Source organism: Pseudorca crassidens, chromosome 5 (assembly GCF_039906515.1).
Source record: "Pseudorca crassidens isolate mPseCra1 chromosome 5, mPseCra1.hap1, whole genome shotgun sequence".
Classification (NCBI taxonomy): domain Eukaryota; kingdom Metazoa; phylum Chordata; class Mammalia; order Artiodactyla; family Delphinidae; genus Pseudorca; species Pseudorca crassidens.
The window spans coordinates 59287302-59303399 of NC_090300.1; the positions used below are offsets into that span (position 1 = coordinate 59287302).

General features: G+C 35.0%; 1 long non-coding RNA gene across 1 annotated transcript in view; it reads right to left on the bottom strand.

The window, feature by feature from the left end:
- Positions 1-16098, bottom strand: part of LOC137224924 (uncharacterized) — a 649859-nt gene that overhangs the window by 380701 nt on the left and 253060 nt on the right. The window contains exons 3-5 of the long non-coding RNA XR_010943572.1: positions 6217-6413; positions 4235-4317; positions 2680-2798 (exon numbers count right to left, since the gene is read on the bottom strand). This is a non-coding gene — a long non-coding RNA (uncharacterized lncRNA). The remainder of the gene's footprint in view (positions 1-2679; positions 2799-4234; positions 4318-6216; positions 6414-16098) is intronic.

Below are 16098 nucleotides of genomic sequence, written 5' to 3' on the forward strand. Positions count from 1 at the left end.
CACGAAGGCTGTGAAACAAAAATCTTTACGGTTATGTGTTCCATAGAACAGAAATTATTTATATCTCTACTGGACAAATATCTACAAGCTAACTTTAAATTATCAGACATGTTAAACTTACATCAATGGTAAATGGTGAATCAAATTAAGTACATGCTCCTAAATAATTTTCAGTGCTCTTTGCCCTAGTATAACATTGAAAGGACCTATCACCCACTTTTTGCCTTATTTTACAATTTTGGATAATTTTTCAGACAGTGTACATATAATCCCGACTTACAGCCAGTGTTGATAAGACCTAAACTCAGAGTTCCTATGACTATCAAGTCAACACACACCATATTTATCACCTTATTACGTGATATATGTGGTATCAGGAGTGGCATGTGGAGGATGGTTGATGCCAGAATTGGAGTTATGGAGGCATTAAATCAGTGGCTTCAGGACTGTGGCAGAGGTGAGAAAAATGCATTTGTAGGAGGTACATGAACAGCTAATCCCACTCCTGACCATTTGTTTTATATAAGATGACTATATATTATTTAGTGACAAATCTTATGATATTAATTTTAAATTGACTGAAATAATGAATTATCTAGAATGCAAGGTTTAAATGACCTCTTTTTCTAGAATTATTAAAATATTGAAAATATTTCTTTGAATTACTGATTTGATTGAATAATATAATAAATTACATATGTATCTATCATGATATATTTGAAAACATAACAGCTGAAAACTTCCCTAACCTGGGAAAGAAAATAGTCACCCAAGTCCAGGAAGCACAGAGAATCCCATACAGAATGAACCCAAAGAGGAACACACCAAGACACACTGTACTTAAAATGACAGTAACTGTAATTTTACCAAAAGTATTAGGGCATACAACTGCTAGACTGAATTTGTTGAAATAAGACAGAATTATACATTTAGAAATAAGAGGCAAACCCAGAGTTAGGCTGAAGTTGTAGAGCAAAGAAGAGTTCTTTTATAAGACCAAAACAAATTTCATATAACATGCAAATATTAAATATATCTGACTCACATTTACTAAGTATTACTCTCTTTAAGGTTAGTAAGAATAATCACTCCACTTTTCCTGGGTTGTCACAAGCCATATGGTAGTTAAATACAAAAGAGAAAACAAAGGCACAAGGGCATATATAGTCAATCTGTTACTTCCACTCATATTAAGGATACATGGGCATTGCTACTTATGACTAGCTTGATTATCACATAATTAATAGTTGGTATTAAAAATGTTCAGCTTCTTATATTGCTGAAATGTGGGCTCTGTCTTAAAATACAGATGGAAAACAATAAAATAATATAAATAATTTATTTTGTCCATGCATCGGTGTGGTTGAAAGTTTATTCTGGCATCATGCTTTATTCATTTGATGTAATTGAAAAATTTTCCTCAGGGTACCATGTATTTAATTTTTATTCAACCATAAACTGAAGCAGTCAGGAGCAGCAGCTGTTTTACTAAGTAAGGAGAAATTTTATGGGTTTTTTTTTTTTTCTTCTCTCTTCAGCCTGTAAGAAGTTCTAATCTTTGGTATGTCCAAATCTTATCTTTGCAGGTTAAGTGGAAGTGGAAGGAATCATAATAATAATTCAAAATTTTAAAAATGCAATTGAGGAAATTTGTTTTGACTAGATTTTTCAACATACAGGTCCCTACGCTGTGTTTCATGATGTTTATATATATTTAGTATTTACTAACAAATTAGTGATTAAGTAAAATAAATAAGCATCAAATTAAAAGATTGTATTTATATTCATGCTGAAATATATATATATATATATATATATATATATATATGGCATTGGAAAACAGAAAAGAGATCCAAGCCTTTTAGAAGTAATTAATTTCTTTAAAATGACTGTTAATCTGTTATCACTTAGTCTTTTCTAGTTGCCTTTAATCTTGATGAGTTGATAATAAAGAGGTTTTAATGGTATGAGTGACACAGCAATTAAAGCCATAATTTGTTATTGATGATAGATGCTATTTATCTCTAACTCTACCCTTTTCAGATATTATAATTTGCTAAGTGCTTTTCATTCAAATCCTGCAATGATTCTAAGACTGGCCCTTCCTATTTGTTCTCAGTACCACTACGTTTGTTCAAACTCTTTCTTTCTCACTCAATTTACCATGATAGAACTCTACTGATCTACTTGTCTACAGATTTTCATAAATAATTAAAACATTTCAATCCATTGTTGGTAGAATAATCTTAGGAAGAGCCCTTATTTTACTCCAATACTGAAACAAAAAACTATACAAGCTTTAATGATATTCCATAACCAATTCAATAATATCTATAATTTCTAACTTGACAATTCAGGTATTTTATGATTTGTTTCCCAGCAAACCTATTCATTCTTAGATCCTGTAATTTTACCTCAGTTTCTCTGGTGTTTGGCCAAAGTAAAATACAGAAAAAATTATCTTACCTAAATTCACCTGACTTGCTGCATTGGGCAAATAGTCCATAAATTTTATAAATCCAAATGACCAGTGCCAATACGGATGAGTTGACTACTTACCACGCATCACGTGTCTTTGTTTTCAGCCTTGTTTGTCATTTTTACTTATAAGTAAGAAATTAAAAGATATAGAGTATATATGCTTTGTTGTTGAGGAAAGCAATGGTGGAAAAGACCTACCTCTGAGAGCAAGTTCTTATATCGGTTTGCAATCCAAATTCATACATTTGTGAATTCTCAAATCCTTCAAAGTGTTAATATACTTTAATATGGTCCCTGGTTGGATATGTCCAAAATACCTGGGAAAAGCAAAACAAATCCTCTCTAGATAAACCCATTATAATCCTAGGCCACAAAGAATTTCACCAAATAATTTTCTAATAAAATTGAGTAGCTTGTAGTCAAAATCTTTTAGCGCCAAGAAAATTACTCATCATGAGCAAGAACTAGCCACTTCTCAACCAACGCAACATAATTAGACCTACAGAGACAACAAAGCCTTGAAGGGTATTTAGTCCTGTCCAAAACATTCATAACACATGTGGTCTATGTCAAAAGTCCTTGATATTTGGTCCTGTCCCAAACCATTTGGCATGGACCAAATATGCTCATGGACATTTTGGGTAGGACCAAGGATCAAGGATCTTTTGGCATGGACTACTGTCTGCTAACCAACGAAGACAAATATTTTTTAAACTTATGCTTACTACTATTTAGGGAAATAGAATACAAACTTGAAAGTATAAGCAGAAAATAAGAAACTATACAATTTTATTAAGCAGATTTGCAAAATTAACCAAATAAAATTTTTAAATGCAAAATACATTTTAAATTAAAACCCCAATGAGGGATAAAGCTACAGATGAGAATATATATATCTATATAGACATATCTGTATGTCAATATATACATATATCTCACTATATTCTAGGGAACTGCAGTTTCAATTTTTATACATCAAAAGTTATAGGAAGGAGAAGAAAAAGGCCAGGGCACACATTACTTAGTAACCTCAAAATGACACCTCTTATAAAGTGGAATCCCATCATATACCTCTCACCCCCAATACTACAACTGAAAGTAAAATTACACGTCTTAAAATTTGGTGTTGAATAAAGTGTGTGTGAGAGGTTCAACCATGACAGTTCATAACAAGCATTCTTATATGAATCTGCAGCCTAAATTCATAATAAACAATGACTTACTGCACCACTTTATACATGAACTTTTCTCTCTCTCCAATCAAACAGGAAGTCGCTGCTCTAAAATGGATTTCCCATCCATTCTTGAAGTGTGCCATTTTATCACTACTGGTTAAACAATGTTGGTGTTGTAGGCAATACCAACAACAGTCCTAGAACAGTGTTTATTGGGAGAAAACTCAGGGAGATAGGAGCAGGTGCATTGTTTCCTATTACCTATTGCTCTCTATGGCAACATACAGTGATTCAGCTGGGCTAAGTGTCAGAGTCTTATAATTTACAATATAAGGGAAGAATCACCTCCCTGATGTAATCAGGAGCTAGGGAGGAATCTTCTCATGACAATTCAATACTTTCATAACTATTCTGCCAACGCATCATTCATGGCTGGGGTAAACAATCCCTTGTCTGGCTTGATCTAAGTCTTCAGTCCAAGCTTTGTGGTTGTGGCTATCTGGCATGGCATCTGAGTGGTTTCTAGCACTGATCTGATCCCTCAGTATTTCACCAAGTTGACTGCCTTACATACTTACTTGTATATTTTCCATGAGCTGTTTTCAACTCACAAAAGATTCTTCACTTTATGAGGCCATCTCTATCCCGCTGGGAGGTCATCCTATAAGAAATCAATACTGGGCAAGTTAGCACTTACCCTCACTATTCATATAATTTTATAAAAACTGAACTTGTATGCAAAATGTCTCATCACTGTTTCCAATTCACCTAAATCCTATACAATATAAATCCTTTCTACTTCATTAAATCTTCCCAAACCTTTCATTCTACCTGACTAGATACCTAAGGCAGTGGTTTCCAATGATGGAATCCCAATGTATTTGTATACAGAGAATCATGGGAGAGAGAAAAAGAGAGGTGAATTAGAGGTGGTTTTTTGGAACTTCTATATATTTTATGCATGACATAATCTGTTAAAAAATCTAGCCATACTCCTAGATAGAAACATGTACAAGAATATCTTCTTTCATGTGCCTGACAGAAGAAGAATGCAGACTTCCATCTATACCATACTGTGACATTTTTGTCTGAAACATTTATTTTGGTACTTAGCTTATGCCACCTTGAGTTGATCAGTTTCAATATATTTCTTGTTTTGAATCAGCTAAATTATATTATTTGGAGATAGCTTATCTTTAAGCCCTCCCAAGAAGCTAGCAAATTGCTAGGTTCTCAATACATTTTTATTGAGAAACTCAGTGAGTTTCAAAGTACTACATGTGACTTGAAAAGATGGGATACTACTGTTTATGAATAACTCATCCTTTCTGTGAAAGTTGTTCACCAGTAGTTAGTGGTACAGTATATTGGCTGATTTTTTTATCAAGTTAAGATTTGATGTCTACAATAGAGGAATAAATGAATATTTGAGATTTTACTAATCTAAAACAACTAAAAACAATCTATGCCTATCAAATAATTGACTGATTGACCCTAGGTAATTGATATAACTTCTCTATCAACTTCTCCATTTAGAGTGATTACAAAGACCAAAGTCAAGTACCTTGTATGCTATAAAATTATTTTGTGACTGTGTCTTACTGTTAGTAGTACTGTAGTAGTACTAATAGTGTATGATATTTGAAGGATTTAGTTTTTTCCTAGTACCATCCCATTAACTCCGGTGGACATATATATTTCCACCATTAATATTGGATATACACATAATAGAGGTAAATGTTAAATAAATAATAGAAAGGAAAAATAAATCAACAGACATGAAATGTTGGTTATGTGTTATATAACATTTCACAGTCTCTTCTTTTTCAATGCATGGTGCAAAAGACACCTATGAAGAGTACATTTATACAGATAAATCTAATAAATCTACCAAATAAGCCCATGTGTCCATCATGCTCTGCAGATATCCAGTTGGATTTCCATTTGTGAAATAAAAATTCGATTGTTAAAATACACAATAACAAATGTAATTTGAGTCTATGCCTGGAAACAATCAGAAAAATAGTTATTTAAATTTTACACAAAATTGCAATTTAAAGTGTGTTCACATAAATCATATTTTGATATTTATAAAAAATCATGTGAGGTAGACAGGGCTGAAATTAACATGGCAGTTTCTAAAAAGTGTTAATGGCTTGACCAATACCACACAGACAGTAATTGTGGAGGCAGAAGAACCAAGGTCTTCTTCATCTAAATTGAGTGTTCTTTCCATTAATATATTTTTCATGCTGCCAAGTCAAGTGAGATGAATCTCACACTGTTCTTTTTTGCTCAGGAATCTGTCAGAAACCTTGCCCATGAGAATAATTAATTCTAATTAATTTATCATTAATTTTTCATTTAAAATTTATTTAAAATTGATAAAAATTGTTAATAAAAGGAGAGCTGATTAAACATAATGGCATAAGTGAACTAACTGAATTTTTATAAATGTTAAGAATTTTATATCTCAAGTAAAGTAATTCAGTGATAATTACTGAATAAATAAAACAAAACAAATAATAAAAACAAAACAAAAACACAGAAGAATCCATACCTTTAGTGTTATTTTATTTTGTGTTTGATGATACACAAAAAGTTCTTTGCATACACAAAACTGTCACTTCTGGGTCACTAGTCCAAATGAGAATCATACTCCCAATGTCAAATTGTGCAGCAGTTGGCGAGTCTTTATTGTTCTTGTGTCAGTCTGCTTTCTACAAAGCATCACAAGTTTAGTAGCAAGATACAGACCTAGAGAGAAAGAAAAATAGAAACTAGAGGATTTCTTGTTTTAACTTAGCTGCGAGTTATGGGACCCCCAAATTGAAAATACTGTGACCCAGTTTAAATTTTTACTAGCACCCTCAAATCACTCAGAAAGAAAATTTAACAAAATGAGAGCATTTTCCTAAGAGTCACTCCATCATTCCCAAAAGATAAGTATAAGCAGAGATGTAACAAAACACAGTTCAGCCCTAAGATGCATAGAAAATGTGGGAGCAGGGTCAGCTTGAACAGTTGAGAGCAGGACCTTTATAAACGTTGAGTTTTAATAGTAAACCCCAATCTTAATGCAGTTCCCTCAGGAATCTAACATACAAGGAAGGGAGAAAGATCAGATGTACGTGAAGCATCTACTACATACCAGACTGTTAGGCTTATTTGATATTCAAACTAAGATATCAGGTGTCCATTGATAACCACAGTATAAGAAATTATCATCATTCTTTTTCATATAAGAAAGCTGACATTTAGAGAGTTTTAAAACTTGCCCAGGATGATGCATCCATCAAGTTACAGGACTCACATGTACCACAATGTTCATTGCAGCTCTATTTACAATAGCCAGGACATGGAAGCAACCAAACTGTCCAGCGACAGATGAATGGATAAAGAAGATGTGGCACATATATACAATGGAATATTACTCAGCCATAAAACAGAAATGAAATTGAGTTATTTGTAGTGAGGTGGATGGACCTAGAGTCTATCATACAGAGTGAAGTAAGTCAGAAAGAGAAAAACAAATACCGTATGCTAGCACATACATATGGAATCTAAAAAAAAAAAAGTGGTCATGAAGAACCTAGGGGCAGGACAGGAATAAATACACAGACCTACGAGAGAATGGACTTGAGGACATGGGGAGGGTGAAGGGTAAGCTGGGACAAAGTGAGAGAGTGGCATGGACATAGATACACTACCAAATGTAAAATAGATAGCTAGTGGGAAGCAGCTGCATAGCACAGGGAGATCAGCTCGGTGCTTTGTGACCACCTAGAGGGGTGGGATAGGGAGGGTGGGAGGGTGGGAGACACAAGAGGGAAGAGATATGAGGATGTGTGTATATGTATAGCTAATTCACTTTGTTATAAAGCAGAAACTAACACACCATTGTAAAGCAATTATACTCCAATAAAGGTGTTATAAAAAAAAGTTACAGAACTCAGAAAAACATGTCTAGGCTGAGGATTCAGCATAGGTAGGAGCCTCTGTTCATTCCCGTTCATTCCAGGATTAAAGCATAGAGAAAATCCTGAGAACAGTAGCAGGCATTTTAGAATTTTCCACTTCAGCAAATATTATGTTGATGTTATTTAGATCTATTGGACTTCCAACAAATTCTGGGGAAGCACATGACTTAAAATTTAGAGAATGAAGAGTAGCAATATTCTGTGGCATTCTGGCCGTAGCTCACCTCATTTCCTATAAATTATTTTCAACACTTGAGTTAGGATTGGCCCAGATATTCAAGCAGTATATTGATTACGCTTTTTTTTTCTTTTACTTCCACTGAAAAGCTTCTTAAACCTTGGAGAGATCAACACCTACGGCTCAAATATATTAGCCTTTAGTCCTTATTTTTTGTATACTACCTAGCATCTTAATATACTGTTAGAATTACATCCTCTTCCCTAGATTCTACTTTCACCTTCTGCAATGAACTTATATTACACTATTATATTGCTAAGTCATTCTAAGGGTTACCTACCCTTAACCCCAAAGTACTTTGGTAGCCAGTCTATTGTGGAACACTGAATTGTGTTACTAAATGGAAGTGAGCTTTTCATTTCTTTGGTTTGATTCTCAATGTATTACCTTCTTTTTAAAAACTTCATTACATACATTTCTGTATCAGATTTTTAGTTGGCTTATTTTCTTATGCATCCTAATGTTATGATTCCCTGTATTTATTCAACTCTCCTCTAAGCATCATATAATTGTGAAATGGAATTGCCAGCCCCTAATGATATCAGCAAAATCCATTAGGTAATTTCTGTAGCCTGAATTGCCCCTATCTCATTAAAGCAGGCTAGTGTCTACAATGATTCTTTTCCAGCTTAGATAATGTGGTTAAAAATATAAGTAATTATACTCAAAATACTAATTTGAAAACTAATTGTGCCTACGATGTGCCAAACACTGAAACTCTCTACCTATGGGAATATCAATTCAATTTGATTCAATTTAACACACATTTATTGGATGCCAGATATATGTCAAAGCACTATTCCAGGTTCTGGTAATGCCAGGATTGAGAGTACACAGTGCTCTTTCTTAGGGAACTCACAATGTAACAGGAAAAATACACAAAAGTTGACCCTGACTCAACATGATAAACATAGACTATAAGAGGGGTGGAGGACATGTCATGAGCACACAGAAAAGGAGTCAATCAAGTTGAGCTTGAGGGGGCATTGGATGGTAAGAGCCTTTACAAGCAGCATAGAGATGGTTATTGTGTGTGGCTTCCAAGGATAAATGGTTATTCTCTATGGTGTGACCCAGGTGCACTAACTTATTCTGCAACCTAGGGAGGCATCAGTGGGCACTAACTGAAGAAAGAGCTGTTGTGAAACAGTATTATTCCTGGCTGGGGAAGAAGAAGTTGATGCTACAGTCAGCAGAAAACCCTGGTTTTACCACTATTTTTATTTATTTATTTATTTTTTAATGTGATACCTCCTAGAGGTAAAAATTTTATTTTTTTATTTTTATTGAAATATAGTTGATTTACAATGTTGTGCTAATTTCAGGTGTATAGCAAAGTGATTCAGTTATACATATATATATATTCTTTTTTAGATTATTTTCTGTTATAGGTTATTATAAGATATTGAGTATAGTCCTCTGTATATATAATACAGAGTCCTCTGTATATATAATATATAGTCCTCTGTATATATAATACATATATATATATATTAAAACATCATCTTTATGCATTCATCTGTTGATGGACACTTAGGTTGCTTCCATGTCTTGGCTATTTTAAATAGTGTTGCTATGAATATTGGGATGTATGTATCTTTTTGCATTAAAGTTTTCTCCAGATATAAGCCCAGGAATGGGATTGCTGGTTCATATGCCAACTATATTTTTAGTTAGTTTTTTTTTTTAACATTTTTATTAGAGTATAATTGTTTTACAATGCTGTGTTAGTTTCTGCTTTATAACAAAGTAAATCAGTTATACATATACATGTGTCCCCATATCTCTTCCCTCTTGAATCTCCCTCCCTCCCACCCTCCTTATCCCACCCCTCTAGGTGGTCACAAAGCACCAAGCTGATCTCCCTCTGCTATGCGGCTGTTTCCCACTAGCTATCTATTTTACGTTTGGTAGTGTATCTATGTCCATGCCACTCTCTCACTTTGTCACAGCTTACCCTTCCCCCTCCCGTATCCTCAAGTCCATTCTCGATGTCTGCGTCTTTGTTCCTCTCCTGCTCCTAGGTTCTTCAGAACCTTTTTTTTTTTTTTAGATTCCATACTTATGTGTTAGCATACGGTATTTGTTTTTCTCTTTCTGACTTACTTCACTCTGTATGACAGACTCTAGGTCCATCCACCTCACTACAAATAACTCAATTTCGTTGCTTTTTATGGCTGAGTAATATTCCATTGTATATATGTGCCGCATCTTCTTTATCCATTCATCTGTCAGTGAACAGTTTGGTTGCTTCCATGTCCTGGCTATTGTAAATAGAGCTGCAATGAACATTTTGGTACATGACTCTTTTTGAATTATGGTTTTCTCAGGGTATATGCCCAGTAGTGGGATTGCTGGGTTGTACGGTAGTTCTATTTTTAGTTTTTTAAGGAACCTCCATACTGTTCTCCACAGTGGTTGCCCCGATTTACCTTCCCCCTAACAGTGTAGGAGGGTTCTTTTTTCTCCACACTCTTTCCAGCACTTATTATTATTTGTAGACTTTTTGATGATGGCCATTCTGACTGGTGTGAATTGATACCTCATTGTAGTTTTGATTTGCATTTCTCTAATAATTAGCGATATTGAAAATTTTTTCATGCACCTGTTGGCCATCAGGATGTCTTCTTTGGAGAAATGTCTATTTAGATATTCTGCTCATTTTTTGATTGGATTGTTTGTTTTTTTGATATTGAGCTGTGTGTGTTTGTATGTTTTGGAAATTAATCCCTTGTCTGTTGCATTGTTTGCAAATATTTTCTTCCATTCTGTAGACTGTCTTTTTGTTTTGTTTATGGTTTCGTTTGCTTTAATTAGGTTCCATTTGCTTATTTGGCTTGTACTTCAGGCTCCCTGACTTCAGATTATACTACAAAGCTATTGTCATCACAACAGTATGTCACTGGCAGAAAAACAGACATAGATAAATGGAACAGGATAGAAAGCCGAGAAATAAATCCATGCACTTATGGTCAATTAATCTATGGTAAAGGAGGCAAGAATATAAAATGGAGAAAAGACAGTCTCTTTAACAAATAGTGCTGGGAAACTGGACAGCTACATGTAAAAGAATGAAATTAGAATGTTCTCTAACAGCATATACAAAAATAAACTCAGAATGGATTAAAGACCTAAATGTAAGGCTGGATACTATAAAACTCCTAGAGGAAAACATAGGCAGAACACTCTTTGATATAAATCGCAGCAATATTTTTTTGGATCCATCTGCTAGACTTATCACTGTTTTTAAAGCATGGCTTCTAGTCTACTTTCTAACAGCCACCTGCTTCTCCCCCATGCTTATTTTGTGGGATGTGAAATATGCACTCTCCTAGCAACAGAGGATGATTCACTACAGCAATGCCAACATTACTTGTAAGTTCTGAAGCACTTTCTCAGCCTTGGCTGCACAACTACAATTACCTTAGGAATACACATTTCTTAAAACATGGATACCCAGTTCTTATTGGTAGATGATATGATTCAAATGTTCAGAGTTAGACCCAGGCACTAGAAAGTTTTTTAAGCTCTTTAGTTGATTCCAGTATGCAGCCAGGATTGAGAACCACTGTGCCAGAAAACTCAGAGTATGTGGTAGGGTGGGCATTAGAGATTCTTCTAGATTGCTGATGTTACTAGTAAATGGGTGGAGCACTTGAGCTTCTAATTTCTGTGGACAGGTTGGGGTAGTGATAACTCCAATTTGAGCTGGTAAGAACACACGGTGGTACACTTCATACTGCTATTTTTTGGATGAACAGTGGTATGGTGGTAAGTGTTTAACAACCAGATCCCCAGGGGAAAATTTTTTCATTTATAGATTTGATTATTTCCATGATGTAAATAATCCTACCATGGTTATTTTTAGATATAAAACTGCTCACTAAATGCAAAGTTAGGAAGAGGTGCATAGGAATTAGCACATCACTACATAATATTTCCAATACACAGATACAATTATTACTTCAAGATCATAGGAAATACTGAAATGTATTTTTAAAAAGTAATGAGTTTTGGGGGGGCAGAGTCATGATGGCAGTGTTGGAAGATACCGAGTTATCTTTCCCCACAACTAGGGTGCCTGCTGGCTACTGGTGGGGGATGCTGATGCCCAAGGAGATGGGAGGAACCCAAAAGTAAACTGTCACCTCATGCAGCTTGCGGGATCTTGGTTCACAAGCTGGGGGTCGGATCATAGTTCCTGTGGTGGGAGCTCTGAGTCCAAACCACTGGACTAACAGAGAATCTCAGACACTAGGGAATATTCATAGGAGTGAGGTCTCATGGAGGTCCTCATCTCAGCACCAAGATCCAGCTCTACCCAGCAGCCTGCAAACTCCAGTGTTGGAAGCCTCAGGCCAAACAACCAGTAAGAACGGAACAAAATCCCACTCATAAAAAAAAAAAAATGAGATGGCAAAAAAATATGTCTCAGATGAAGAAGCAAGGTAAAAACCTACAAGACCAAATAAATGAAGAGGAAATAGGCAACCTACCTGAAAAAGAATTCAGAGTAATAACAGTAAAGATGATCTAGAATCTCAGAAATGTTTGATAAAGAACAAACAAACAGAGATGAACAACACAATAACTGAAATGAAAAATACACTAGAAGGAATCAATAACTGAATAACTGAGGCAGAAAAACAAATAAGTGAGCTGGAAGACAAAATGGTGGAAATAACTGCCAAGGAGCAGAATAAAGGAAAAAGAATGAAAAGAATTGAAGACAATCTCGGAGACCTCTGGAACAATACTAAATGCATGAACATTCGAATTATAGGGGTCCCAGAAGAAGAAGAGAAAAAAAAAGGGTCTGAGAAAATATTTGATGAGATTATAGCCAAAAACTGCCCTAACATGGGAAAGGAAATAATCATCCAAGTCCAGGAAGCACAGAGAGTCCCATACAGAATAAACCCTAGGAAAAACACAGCAAGACACATATTAATCAAACTAACGAAAATTAAATTCAAAGAAAAAATATTAAAGGCAGCAAAGGAAAAACAAAAAATAATATACAAAGGAATCTCCATAAGGTCATCAGCTGATTTTTCAGCAGAAACTCTACAGGCCAGAAAGGAGTGGCAGGATATACTTAAAAGTGATGAAAGAGAAAAACCTGCAACCAAGATTACTCTACCCAGCAAAGAACTCATTCAGATTCAACGGAGAAATCCAAAGTTTTTCAGACAAGCAAAAGCTAAGAGAATTCAGAACCACCAAACCAGCTTTACAAGAAATGCTAAGGAAACTTCTCTAGGCGGGAAACACAAGAACAGACTTATCATAACTAATGAACAAACAGACTTATCACAACTAATGAAATTGAAACTGTAATTAAAAATCTTCCAACAAACAAAAGTCCAGGACCAGATGTCTTTACAGGCGAATTCTATCAAACATTTAGAGAAGAGCTAACACTGATCCTTCTCAAACTGTTCCAAAAAACTGCAGAGGGAGAAACACTTCCAAATTCATTCTATGAAGCCACCATCACCCTGATACCAAATCCACAAAAACATAACACAAAAAAATAAAATTATAGACCAATATCACTGATGAACATAGATGCAAAAATTCTGAACAAAATACTAGCAAACAGAATCCAACACCACATTGAAAGGATCATACACCATGATCAAGTGGGATTTCCCCCAGGGATACAAGGATTCTTCAATATATGCAAATCAATCAATGTGATACACCACATTAACAAACTAAAGAATAAAAATCATATGATCATCTCAATAGATACAGAAAAAGCTTTAGACAACATTCAAAAACCATTTATGATAAAAACTCTCCAGAAAGTGGGCATACAGGGAACCTACCTCAACATAATAAAGGCCATAATGACAAACCCACAGCAAGCATCATACTCAATGGTGAAAAGCTGAAAGCATTTCCCCTAAGATCAGGAACAAGACAAGGATGTCCACTCTCACCACTCTTGTTCAACATAGTTTTGGAAGTTCTAGCCACGGCAATCAGAAAAGAAAAAGAAATAAAAGGAATACAAATTGGAAAAGAAGAAGTAAAACTGTCTCTGTTTGCAGATGACATGATACTATACATAGAAAATCCTAAAGATGCCACCAGAAAACTACTAGAACTAATCAATGAATTTGGTAAGTTTCCAGGGTACAAAATTAATGCACAGAAATCTCTGGCATGCCTATACAACAACAACGAAAAATCAGAAAGAAAAATAAAGGAAACAATCCCATTTACCATCGCAAAAAAAAGAATAAAGTATCTAGGAATAAACCTGCCTAAGGAGGTGAAAGACTTGTACTCAGAAATCTAAACAACTGATGAAAAAAGTAAAGATGACATAAACAGATGGAGAAGTGTACCATGTTCTTAGATTGGAAGAATAAATTTTGTGAAAATGAGTAAACTACCCAAAGCAATCTGCAGATTCAGTGCAATCCCTATCAAATTACCAATGGCATTCTTCACAGAATTAGAACAAAAAATTGTACAATTCGTATGGAAACACGAAAGACCCTGAATAGTCAAAGCAATCTAGAGAAAGAAAAACAAAGTTGGAGGAATCAGGCTCCCCAACTTTCAACTATACACAAAGCTACAGTAATCAAGACAGTATGGTACTGGAACCAAAACAGAAATATAGATCAATGGTACAGGATAGAATGCCTAGAGATAGACCCATGCACATATGGGCACCTAATTTACAACAAAGGAGGCAAGAACATAAAATGGAGAAAAGACAGCCTCTTCAATAAGTGGTGCTGGGAAAACTGGACAGGTACATGTAAAAGAATGAAATTAGAACACTCCCTAACACCATGCACAAAAATAAACTCCAAATGGATTAAAGACCTAAATGTAAAACCAGAGACTATAAAACTCTTAGAGGAAAACAGGAAAAACACTCTTTGACATAAACCACAGCAAGATCTTTTTTGGCCCACCTCCTACAGTAACAGAAATAAAAACAAAAATAAACAAATGGGACTTAATTAAACTTAAAAGCTTTTGCACAGCAAAGGAAAACATAAACAAGACAAAAAGAACCCTCAGAATGGGATAAAATATTTGCAAATGAAACAACAAAGTATTAATCTCCAAAATATACAAACAGCTCATGGAGCTCAATATCAAAAAAAAGAAACAACCCAATTAAAAAATGGGCAGAATATCTAATAGATATTTCACCAAGGAAGACATACAGATGGCCAAGAGGCACATGAAAAGATGCTCAATATCACTAATTATTAGAGAAATGCAAATCAAAACTACAAGGAGGCATCACCTCACGCCAGTCAGAATGGCCATTATCAAAAAATTTAGAAACAATAAATGCTGGAAGGGGTGTGGTGAAAAGGGAACCCTCCTGCACTGTTGGTGGGAATATAAATTGATACAACCACTATGGAGAACAGTATGGAGGTTCCTTAAAAAACTAAAAATAGAACTACCATACAACCCAGCAATCCCACTACTGGGCATATACACGGAGAAAACCATAATTCAAAAAGAAAAGACAGTCTCTTCAATAAGTGGTGCTGGGAAAACTGGACAGCTTCCCAGCTGTCCCACAATGTTCACTGCAGCACTATTTACAATAGCCAGGACACAGAAGCAACCTAACTTTCCATCGACAGATGAATGGATAAAGAAGATGTGGCACATATATACAATGGAATATTACTCAGCCATAAAAAGAAACGAAATTGAGTTATTTGTAGTGAGGTGGATGGACCTAGAGTCTGTCATACAAAGTGAAGTAAGTCAGAAAGAGAAAAACAAATATATGCTAACGCATATATATGGAATCTTAAAAAAAAAATGGCACTGATGAACCTAGATGCAGGGCAGGAATAAAGACGCAGACATAGAGAATGGACTTGAGGACACAGGGTGAGAAGGGGAAGCTGGGGCGAAGTGAGATTAGCATCGACATATATACACTACCGAATGTAAAATAGTTGGCTGGTGGGAATTAGCAGCATAGCACAGGGAGATCCGCTGGGTGCTTTGCAATGACCTAGAGGGGTGGGATAGGGAGGATGGGAGGAAGGCTCAAGAGGGAGGGGATATGGGGACATGTGTATGCATATGGCTGATTCACTTTAGTGTACAACAGAAACTAACACAGTATTGTGAAGCAATTATACTACAATAAAGGTCTATTAAAAAAAAGTAATGACTATTTATTTTCTTTTTAATATAATTCATTTAACTGTATATTTCT